Here is an 11,794-nt window from a genome sequence, read left to right as displayed (position 1 = left end):
GCCTCATTTGCATGGAGAAGCATTCCAGGAATCCCATGTGCTTGTTGAGCAAGTTCTTAATCTGGAGACTTCATATACAAACTGTAATTTGACCAAGGAATATGAGACATTCCTCAGGGAGAAATGGGAGAATTAGTCTTCCCAGATCAAGCAAAAGAGGAAGCCCTGCTAAGAAAAGGAAGTCCTCCATTTTGTGCCAAGCTGAGGAAAGCTGTCAGAACATGGTATCCTACAACCTTAGTATCACAGTGCATAGGTTTTTACATGACTTCTTCAAAGGTTATACTGTTAAACATCCTTTACTGTTTCTCCTCTCTTTTGCTATCCAAGCCCTACCACACTTAACTGTTACTATTTCATTAATCACCTTTCCACATTTACCATTATGTTCACAATCTCTCCATGTCAAAGTCTCTGTAAACATGTAAAAGTCTTCTAGTTTCTGTTTTCTACAGTTCCTCAAGTTCATAAACAAACATATTAGCATTCAAACCTAAGATCCATTCATGAAAGAGAACATGTGTTTGTTTCCCTAAGTCTTGGATATTTTACTCAATAAAATTATTTCCAGTTCTATATACTTGTCTGACAATTTTATTTTTGTTAATAGCTAAATATAATTCCATAGTGTATATGTACATCTGCTTCATTAATGAGTCATCAAATGATGCACAAATAGTCTGCCTTCATTTTCTGGTTATTATAAATAATGCATTAATGTTCGTGGAAGAGCAAGTCTGTGTTGTAGGATTCATATTTCTTTGAATACATGCTAGGGAATTATATAACTACGTTATATAGAAGGCTTCTTTTTATTGCTTGGGAGATTCTTGTTTTGTTTTGTTTGTTTTGATGAGACCTCAAATTGATTTTTGTGGTTGCTGTACTATTTTCCACTGCTACCTGTAGTAAACAAGTACTCCATTTCCCAATATTCTTATTTTCCCACCAAGTATTTTCTTGTTATTGATTTCATCTCCTAATCATTTGGTTCCTATTTGAGAATGTGTTTCTGATTTTTAGTAGTTACTTTACTGTTCTTTGACAACACAAACAAATTACAGAATAATGAGTTTCTGTTTTTACTTCGAGAGAATTAACAGTTCATCATGATGGAGAAGGAGAGCATCATAGGGCAAGCATGGCAGCAGGAAGAAACAGGTTGTGTCCTATACTGTAAGCAGAAAGCAGAGAGAATGAATTGGAAATAACTATAAAATTTCCAAGAACCTCCCTGTATACCAACCCCTCACAGGCAAATATTGTGAATCTTCACCAGCAACAACATCAATTGGTAATGTTTTATTTAAATACACATGGTAGTGAAGAGACCTTCTTAAGCTAAGTACTTCACTCCAATATCCTTAAGCTCACAGCCATATAATAATTTTTATTTAAAATATATGTATCCAATTGTAAACATTATCATATCATTTCACAGTCTGCAAATATAAGCTTCTACATAGTTATACATATTGTGTCTATATTATTGTAGGTGAAATTATTACTTGGTTATTGTTTTCATTTGGAAATTAAGCATGATATGAATGAATTTGCTTCTCTTTCATGATGACTTTTTATGGCTAATTTGATTGTCAGTTGGAGTGTGTCTGGAGTCAAGTAAAACACAAGCCCACTGGACACTCTTCTCAGCCAATTTTTTGATCAAATTATTTGAAACAGAAAGACACACTAAATGTGTACTGATCCCTTCAGCAGCTGCCCTGATAAAAAAATTCATAGGCAAAAGAAAGCTACTTTTTTCTGGCTTTTCCTAACTCTCACTAGCAAGTAAATAAGAAAGATTTCACCATTGTTCAGACAAGTTATTCTCCTTAAGTTCAATCAAGCACACATAAAAAGATATTCAAGAAGGGGTGAAATTTGTTGAAAAGAATGGCTGTAATTGGAAAGGAAGGAAGAAATGGAAGTAAGAATTTTACACAGGCACAAGAGTTTCCAGACTATTGAACTTTGGGTTTACTTTTATTAGAATGTAACTGTGCTCTGCTTCCCTCTTAGAAGAAAAGTATTGGATGTTTTACTTTGTGTCTAAGAATAGTTGAGAGATTTTGAATTTATAAAGGGACTATATATTTTACAAGAAATTGGTTATTTTAAGGGACTTAAATTTTAAGTATTTAATACAAAAGACAGAGATTCTTAATGTTATATCATGTTTATTTTGATGTTATTGTGATATTCTGAGGGCAGCATTAAAGAAAGGTAATTGTTTAACAGTGGTGTGTTTGAGTCAAAGTAGTCACTTGTGTTAGTTAGTTAGTTTATTGGTCCTTTCCCAGAAGTTAGAGTCATTTTAGAATAGGGAAATTAAGTAGTTGAAAGGTACTACCACATTGCATGGAAGCAAGACTACAGGAGTATTTTTGATGGATGGTTGTTCTGGAAACTCCCATATAACAATGGGCAGTGCAAAACATGACCTCTAGGCTCTGGATGCTGTAAGAAAACAAACAGGCTGAATAATTCTTCATGAGGAATTCTGTAAGGAAAACCACACTGTGGTCCCTGTATCATCTCCTTGCTCCAGGTTCCTGCCTTGTTGAGTTTCTACAATGACTTCTTTTATCAGTATAGAGCTACTTGAGAGTTGTAAGCTGAAATAAACTCTTATTCTTTCAGTTGCATATTGTCATTGAACATAACCACAGAAATTAAAATGTTTTAAAGTAAAATGCATAATAAATGTAAGGTAAAAAAATATTAGGAAGATTATTTTCTTCCATATAACAACCTAGAATGCTCCCACTTGCCGTATGATGTCAATGGATTTAACTCTGTTGATGTATCAGTCATGATTTTGACTCTCTATTTCAAACATCTGAGATTACAGTTTGTGAGTTTCAGTGATGCCATTATGGTGGAAGGTAGTAATATCCCCTTAGAATCTTTCCAGCCCTTGGCATGAACTATCAGTATTGAGTAGTTGCCACCTTTCTAGCTGCTGGTCTGTGACTATCACAAAGACAAGTGATTTTACACTCCATGGTGCATTGTATTTCACTGTGCACAGACCTGGTGGTATTGGTACAATTATCACTGATAATTGTATTGGTGGTCAGTGGTAAGTCTGTCTATGTCTTTTTCATGAATAACTAGCCTTCTCATTCTCTTCCAGGTTATTGTTGCATCAGCTGACATGTGTTTTCCCTCTCTATATTTATGAATTTTTTTCCTCTTATGTTTACTGACCTAGTCTGTGACCATAAGGGACTCTTCCTACCATTTCTGTCAGTCCTCTAGCTTAGTTTTTTCAATGATGTAAACATAATCTTAATTTTTTTTTAATTTTAGCAACTCTCTCAGAATCTGTGTTCACAGTGATATTTCATTGTATTTCATGCTTCTAGTCTCTTCCCTTAAAGTATTGAAAAACTCCAAAAATTCTTGGGTACAAAGCACATGCTCCACGTCTACACTGTCATTTTTAGGAAACTGATATTATTTTAAAAACACTTCCTAAGTAAAAAAGCATAGACAGATTTAACAGAATGAGTAAGAGATAGGATGTACCCAACTTTTAAGAGAACAGTAAAGAAAAAGAAACTATTTTAGAGCAATGCAGGGAGAGAGTCAGTCAGTTGAGAGTCAGTACAATGGATACACTGCAGTAGCATTAAGTTTGTTTATGAGTTCATGCAGTTCAGTTCAGGTTAGCAGAAGCAGTTGAAGCCAGAGAATACCAAAAAGCCTGAATATTAGGATGAATTTCCAGAGATAGATTGAGACCAAGCAAAACAATTCAGTGAGAAGCTGAAAGAACCCAGGTTGAATCAGTCAGCTTGGAGATGAGTTTGAACCAGAACAACTGAATTGAATAAGCAGCCATAGTTCAGAAGAACTAGAAAAGGTGAGCTTATTTAACAGTAAATCCAAGAAAAGTTACATCTACTAGGAAGTGTTGAGGGGTAAGGGTTGGAAGTAGTAGTGGGGGCAGAAATTATGTTCTCAACAATTAGAATATCACTGGGGAGTGTAGTGCCTTGAATAAGAATGACCATCATAGGCTCATATATTTGAATGCTTAATGTTCAGGGATTAACCTTATTGAGAAGGATTAAGAGGTATGGTCTTGTTGGATAAAGTGTGTCACTGTAAGGTGGGCATTCAGGTTTCAAGGCCGATAGAAAGCCTAGAGTCTCTCTCATCCTGTTGCTTGCAAATCAGGATATAGAACTCTCGGCTACTTCTCCAGCACCATATCTGCCAGCATGTTACCAAGCTCCCAACTGTAAGCAAGCCCCATTAAATGTTTTCCTTTATAAGGGTTGGTGGGATCATAGTGTCTCTTTATAGTAATAGAATACTGACTAAGATGAAGGTAAAATATTAGTATAAATCATAGGTAAAGTAGTGTGCCTTAACAGGATAAATTTAATTACCAAGTTTAACACATCATATTGAAAAATACAAGGATGCTAGATTATAAGATATTTGCTTACTAAGATGGCAAAACTCAAGAATATCAAAACTGGAGGCTACAGTCTTTTGATGGTCTCAAGAGAATCATAGCCGTTCACCTGGACAGTGCTTTTGGGACAGTGCTAGAGCAGCCAGTCCCCTAAGCCAAATGAACATATTCTACCACCATGTGGGGTTTGGGCTTGTTTTTCTAAAAAGAATGTTGCCTTTCACTTTGTACTGAAAGCTGGGGAATAAGGTGCTTTCAAGCTTTGTTCCAAGAAATAGGTAAATAATAAAACAAAAAGTCTATGTGTAGTTGTGTTAGGCCTACATTTTTCCCTAGGACTTAAGAGCATTTCTTGCAGCTTTGTGAATGTATGAGTTACATTTCTCTTGTTTTTCTCATGACAAGAAAGTGTAGTCATTGACACTTATTTTATACAATAAATATTATCATAATCTATGGCAAAAAAAACCCACTTCCTATCAGATCATTTGGATAATCCAGAGAAAAATATCTTATTACAGTGTGTTAAAATACTTTTTGCATAATGATGTATCCTCTTTGGTAAAAATCATATACACTAAATATTACTGTAAAAACTGAAAGCAAGCATGAACTCACATTATAAAACAAAGAATTCAAAGTAAAATAGAGAAAGAAGAAAGTATAGCTCCCAGTGTTTTTTAGTACACTCACAATAGTGTCAAAAATTAATTTATACTCTGTGTTGAGATTGTCACTACTCCATAAAAACATCCTCTGAATTAGCAGTCAAAAGTCTATTGCTATAAATTTTTTATCAACCTAAAATGTTAAGTCTGTGTGATATTGCTGGTTTCATTCGTGTAAATGAATGAACAGTGATGAGCAATGTCTTTTTGGGGAAAGAACCAATGTGCTGTAGATTCTAGAACAAAGAGAAACAGTAATTTCTTCATTACCTGTGACTAGCTACAGAAAACCTGGGTCATATAAAAGAGAAAATCCTGACATAAATATTCAGGAAAATATTATAGGAGTTAAGAAAGTTTCAAAGAAGATTATTCTACTTCTCTGAGGGACAACCTTAATAGTAAATGTGGCATTTGAGAAACTTAAATATTTAAAGCTAGGCAATTTTATATATAAAAAAAGACATTGGTGAAAAAGAAGGGAGATATGAAAAGAAGAAAGTAAGGGAAAGAAGAAAGGAACATGAACTGATTGTATTTAAGCCTGAAATCCCTGAACTGATCAGCACAGCTGTGGCAATTTCCACTGTTATAAGATATATTATTAAAATAGTGTTCCAAAGATACACATAAAATGCAGCAATTATCTGGCCTCGAGGCTTTGCAGGTATGGTTTCTGTGTCATATGTGCATCAGTAGATGGTAGAGTGGACAGAGACTATGTCTGCATTCAATATTCTGACTTGTGAACACATTAATGATTAGTAGCCTAACATTTCCTGAAAAAAAAAAGAGAGTATGAGACTCCCACAAGTCTGCTTGTAAACAGGCCCTTAAAAGCTTTCAAGATGGGCATCCTGCCAACGAATAGAAGAACTCCACTTTAGACAACAGACCTTGGGCAGAAATGATTCAGAGTCAGAGGACCCTCACACGGGGTCACGACAATGGACCACAGTGAGAAGTGGGCCTGAGATGACCACCAGACCATTGCCATGGTGCTTGGACAGGAAGCTAGCCAAGATGACCAGATTAATAGAAGTCTGGTGTTGAAGAGGCTTTAGGAAGCAGAATATGCCTATACCTTCTTTATGTCTAAACCTTCAATAAACTATAGGAGTGCATGAAGGAGGTAGTCCTAGAGATATAAAATTGAAAGATTTCTATAACATAAAGCAAGCCAAAGGATATCTAAGAGTAGTCTCAGTGTGATTTCTGTATTGTAGAATATCAGAAGCAATGAGCCTTGAACCAGACCAATGACTTATTGTAATGAACACTTACAAGCAAAGAAGTGTAGTCTGTGGAACACACTATGACACACTACAGCTTCCATCATAGGAGGAACCTAAGCAGAACCAGCAGCAATTCTGGTAAATGTGCCCCTGATACTTTCTCCTTGCACTAACCCTGAATCAGGCAGCACAGTTAGAAACCACAGACTCTTGATCAGGAAGTGGAGTGAGTCAATGAGAAAAAGACAGCACAACACGTGGTTACTTGAGAGCCAATGAGATTATAGGAGTGGGGTATAGAGATTTGCTCAGTGTCTGCAATAAATGAGTCTGTTTATGGCATTGACTTACCCTCAGACTCTGTACCTTTTGACCATCAACCTCAACGGTCCTGAACAGGGTCACAAGCAATATTCCACAAGATTTTTCTTCTCTGTTGGGAGCAAGTTTGCAAGTTTTTAAGGATGATATGAGGGGAGTAAAATATGACTGGGAGTGGGGTACATGCTGTAAGATTAACAAAAAAGACAATAAAAAGTCGACAAAGAAGAAACAAGAGAAAGAAAGAAAGAAAGAGAGAGAGAGAGAGAGAGAGAGAGAGAGAAAGAAAGAGAGAAATTAAAAAAAAACACAAAGATGAAAGACATCCCTTGAAAAAGATTTGAAAGTAGATCATAAGACAACAAGGAATAAATTGTTAGGAGAAGCTAAATGGTAGCAGGTGATCTTCCTGAGATGTGTTTGCCTTGGTTTATAATACATAACAGATTTTTCCTAGTAGGAAAAGCACAGGAGAAATTCATTTCAGAAAGATTCCTGCTATTAATATGCTTGTCTTGTTATTATTAGACATACATAACAATCACTAAATATTAGTTCGCACATTTTAGCAGATGTCTGCTGAATGACAAAGATGTACTGCCTTCTAATGATGCTATACAAACAAATAGATGACTTCTTAATTTTTATGATTATCCTATAAGAATTCCTAAAATTATATCAGTATTTATAAAGCTCTTTTATACTTAGATTCCTATTAGGTTCTCTCTGATAGTTACAACTGCCATAAGAATTCTGCCAATCTTTATTATCAGGAATTAATTGCTTCTGAAATAGCCAGAAGGCATCAGAATACATTCTAAGAGGTTGTAAAACCATTAACCAAAGGTCATAAAAAGGAAACAACTATAGGTTCTAGGACAAAAGATAAAGTATTTGCTGAATTTATCTGTATAAAACTTCACTACAACTTAGTTATGGCTTTTAATTCTCCATGAACCTGTAGAGCTGTGATAGATAATGAGCATATAGCTACATAAGTATTGCTAATAGATATGCATGTAAAAATTCTTTGTTGTAAAACGATTATTCAATTTATAATATGGACTTATGTATAAATTTGTGGTGAACATTTTACCATGTGATCATATATTCAGAAATATGTATAAGTGCTGAGGAAGCACTTATGAAAAGAGAGAAGAGAAGAACTGAATTTGGCACTTTTTAGCAGAAATGTTTAAACAGAATAGAACTGAGCTGAGAAGAACATTTTACACAGAACAGTAAAGGCATACCATTAATAATAACTATATTAAGAGTAAGGTCATTATTGTGATATCAGAGAAGGAGGAGTGTTCCTAAAGCCTCAAACTTCATCTTCTGCTCCACATCTCTAACCTAAATCCCAGATGTCTGCACCTATCAGTGACCAGCAGGTGAGACTCCTACCCAAATATCTTGCCACCTGGCCTCTCTGAACAAACCCAAAAGCAATAATCTCTACTAGACACCATCTACACTCCATTCCCTAGCCAGTCTTCCATCTATATCTCTGGAGCCCTGAAGTTGCCCAGGACAAATAGAAGACTGTAACCCTCAGGGAGCACCAGCTCTACCTTCATCCCTAGAGGCTTGCCTCCAACTAGAACAACCAGCAGCATGAAGCCATCAGGATCTCCCAACTCTGTTTGCCTCTCAGGAACCCTGCTGTCACCAGGGACAACCAGCTCTATTGGTAATCTCAAAGGCCTGCTGACATCAGTGACGGTCAGCTCTAACTGCAGACCCAGAGGCTTACTCCCATCACAGATTACCAGATATACTAACACAAGGACCAAACAGATGAGCAAAGGCCAATATGCAAATAAAATTAACAAAAGCAAGGGCACTATACTACTACCATATCCCAGCTATAATACGACACTAATCCTTGAATATCTTAACACACATGAATCATAAAAAAGACTTAAATTGTAATCTTAAGAGGATGTAGAGTTCTTTAAAGATGAAATGAACAAATTAAAGAAATACCAGAAAATACACTCAAACATGTACAGGCCCTTAAAGAGGAAACAAACAGCTATAAATAAATACAGGAAAATAGTCATATATGTGAAAGAAACAAATAAAACTTTGTACAATCTGGAAAGCAGTGAAAAATTCTAAAGCAATCAAGGAGTTAGAAAACATAGATACGAGAACAGTATCTTCAAACACAAGCATCATCAACAAAACATGGGAGATAAAAGAAAAAACTCTCAGACATAGGAGATACCATAGAAGATATCATAGAAGAAATTGATAAATCAAACAAAGAAAATGCTAAAGTTAAAAGTTTCTAACAAAAATACAAGAAATTTGAAACACTGTGTAAAGATCAAACCTAAGCATAACAGGAAGGGAAAAAGGATAAGACTCCCAAATCAAAGGTTCAGAAAAATAAACTTCAACAAAACAATAGGAGAGAAATCCCTTTGCATAAAGAAATAAATGCCTGTGCAGCAATGGAGTCATGGTGGGAGTTGAGGTTCTGGGAAGCTGAAGAGGGCCGAAAAGAGCCTATAGCTCACTGGGCCTGGCTCCTCTCAAGTCCTGGTTGACTTCAATATGCTGCGACGAAAACCGACTCACCTGGAGCTCAAGCTCAACAACATTGAGGAATTTGAGAGAATTCAAAAGGACCTGGAGGCCCGTAAGAAACAGAAGGAAGATGTGGAGGGTATAGGAACCAGTGATGGAGAAGGAGCTGCTGGGCTCAGCAGTCACCCCAAGAGCTGGGAACAAATGCTTAATGATAGAATTGGTTATAAACCCCAACTCAAGACCAACAACCGCACATCTCAGTTTGGAAACTTTGAATTTTAGAGATGGATTCTCTTGCATGCCAGACCCCTGGGACAGAATACAATGATGACAGAAGTACAAACCAGACTTAGAAAATTAAGTGTGTGCAACCAAGCAGAATGTTTTCAGTCTCCTGTAGGGGGAGATAACTTCTGTGTGAAATTATTGCTGTCCAACCTTTCTGATAGGAAGCCAAATTCTGGCTTGTTCCTAGAGAATTGGACTGCAGAAAGCTCACCTGATTTTTTGTTTTTAAAAATAAATATATTTTTGGAAAAAATGTGAGACGTCCTTCAAGGCAGTAGCACTGCTAATCTCCAGCTCTGACAGGTAACTGCTACAAGTCATTTTCCCTGTCTTTACAAAAAGACCCCAGACCCAGAACACTTGCAGTTGATCCCCTGGACTTTGACTTGTTTATTCAGTATCTGGAGACTGTTGACCATCCTGCAAGCAACAGAGATCCCAGATGACTGCACTCAGGCTGCAATCCAGCATCTGGGAGGCTGAAGTAGGAATCTGAAAGAGTTGGAGGCTAGTCTGGGATACAGAGCAAAACCCTGTCTCAAAAATGAATAATGCCACACCAACAAAACCAAAAGAAGCTAAACCCACACACACACTTTAATACCAACAATAATATAAAAATAACAGGAGCTGACAATCATTGATCATTAATTTGTCTCACCATAAATGATAACAATTCTCAAATAAAAAGATGCAGGGTACCTACTTGAAATTATTTCTTTGTTCTAGCCTAATGTCAGATTCCTGCCTGAAGCCTACTTTCTTGTCTTGGACAATGTCACATTCTTGCCAAGCAGCCCCAAATGGCTCTCAGCCTCTCCTCCTTTTTTATTTCATTAACAAGACTGAGCCTGTCTTAGGTCATTCTGACAAGAATGCCTTCTTTCCCCATCATGGAATATGCATTATCAAAAGCAATGCACATATGTCTTGGGTTGGTAAGGCTCTGAGCAGAATCTTACCTGTCTTTGGCTTGCCAGTCTGTTAATTTAATAACTCTGTCTGGGGATCCATTTTCAGGTTGAAGCCATGTACTTTGGCTGCCAACATGTTGATGTTGTTGAAGAAAAGCATTAACACAATGGGCAGCAATAAAAGTATTCCCAGGACAAAAAGGGCTAGCATGATCAAGCTATATATGCCATTTTTGTATGCCTAGATGTAGAGCTCCATAAACACACAGCAGAAAGTTCTTTGGCATTGAATTTATTTTTTTAAAAAAAATGTTGCCAGATAAGGTAATCCTCTGTTAGATACGCAGCTGAAGCATTGTGTTCCTTGTTGCGTACTATTTGGTTGATGGTTTAATCTCTGGAAGCTCTAGGGAGTCTGGTTGGCTGATATTGTTGTTCTGTGTAAGGGGTTTTAAACCCCTTCAGCTCCTTCAGTACTTGTCCTAACTTCTCCACTGGGGTCCCATGCTCAGTCAGATGTTTGGCTAGAAGCATCTTTATCTGTATTGGTCAGGTTCTACCAGAGACTCTCAGGGGACAATCATACCAAACTCCTGTCAGCAAGTGCTCTTGGCATCAGCAATAGAGTCTGGGTTTAGTGACTGCAGATGGGATGGATCCTTAGGTGGGGTAGATTCTGGATGACCTTTCTTTCAGTCTCTGTTCAATTCTTTGTCCATGTATTTCCTTTAGACAGGAGCAATTCTAGGTTAATATTTTTGAGATCTGTGGGTGGTCCCATCCCTCAACTGGGGGCCATGCCTATCCACTGGACATGATCTCTACAGGTTCTATGTTCCTTTTGTTGGGTATTTCAAATATCTTCAGTGAATGTATTCCCAGTTGGGTCCTAGGAGCCTCTTGCTTTCCTCGCATCTGGGACTTTCTAGTGGCTACTCCCAGTTCCCCATCTCCCAGTGCTACAGACCTCTATTCAATTTTCTGACCATCTGTACTACTCCCATCTCCTCCCACACCTGATTCTGTCTCTCTTTTCCCTGTCCATCCTCTCTCCTTCCCAAGTACCTCCCTTCCTCAACTTCCAGTAATTATTTTAAATATGATGTTCAGCATAAAATAATGCACTCAATTATCAACATCTGTGCCCCAATGCAAAGAAACTCACATTCAAAAAATACTACTAAAGCTTAAATTGCACATTTAAGCCAATCTATCAATAGTGGGAGACTTTAGCACTCCATTCTCACCAAAAGACAATTCATCAAGAAAGAAACTAAACAGAAAAATAGTGAAAGTAACAGATGTTATGGACCTAATATATCTATAGAACATTTCATTCAAGAACAAAAGATTGTACCTTCTTCTTACCAACTCATGGAACCACCCTGCACAAAT

At 36.9% G+C, this 11,794-nt stretch overlaps 1 non-coding gene and 1 pseudogene across 1 annotated transcript; both read left to right on the top strand.

Moving 5' to 3' along the window:
• The first annotated feature begins 5,746 nt into the window (after positions 1 to 5,746).
• Positions 5,747 to 5,877, top strand: LOC114628488. Its single transcript, XR_003712479.1, has one exon. It is a non-coding gene; the product is annotated as a small nucleolar RNA SNORA17 (small nucleolar RNA).
• Positions 5,878 to 9,221: 3,344 nt separating this feature from the next.
• LOC114628472 lies at positions 9,222 to 9,638 on the top strand (annotated as a pseudogene).
• Positions 9,639 to 11,794: the final 2,156 nt, after the last annotated feature.

This window comes from Grammomys surdaster, unplaced genomic scaffold (genome assembly GCF_004785775.1).
Source record: "Grammomys surdaster isolate TR1022 unplaced genomic scaffold, NIH_TR_1.0 268, whole genome shotgun sequence".
Lineage (NCBI taxonomy): Eukaryota > Metazoa > Chordata > Mammalia > Rodentia > Muridae > Grammomys > Grammomys surdaster.
The sequence above is the reverse complement of the archived record's forward strand: the minus strand, read 5'-3'. Positions and strand labels throughout refer to the sequence as shown.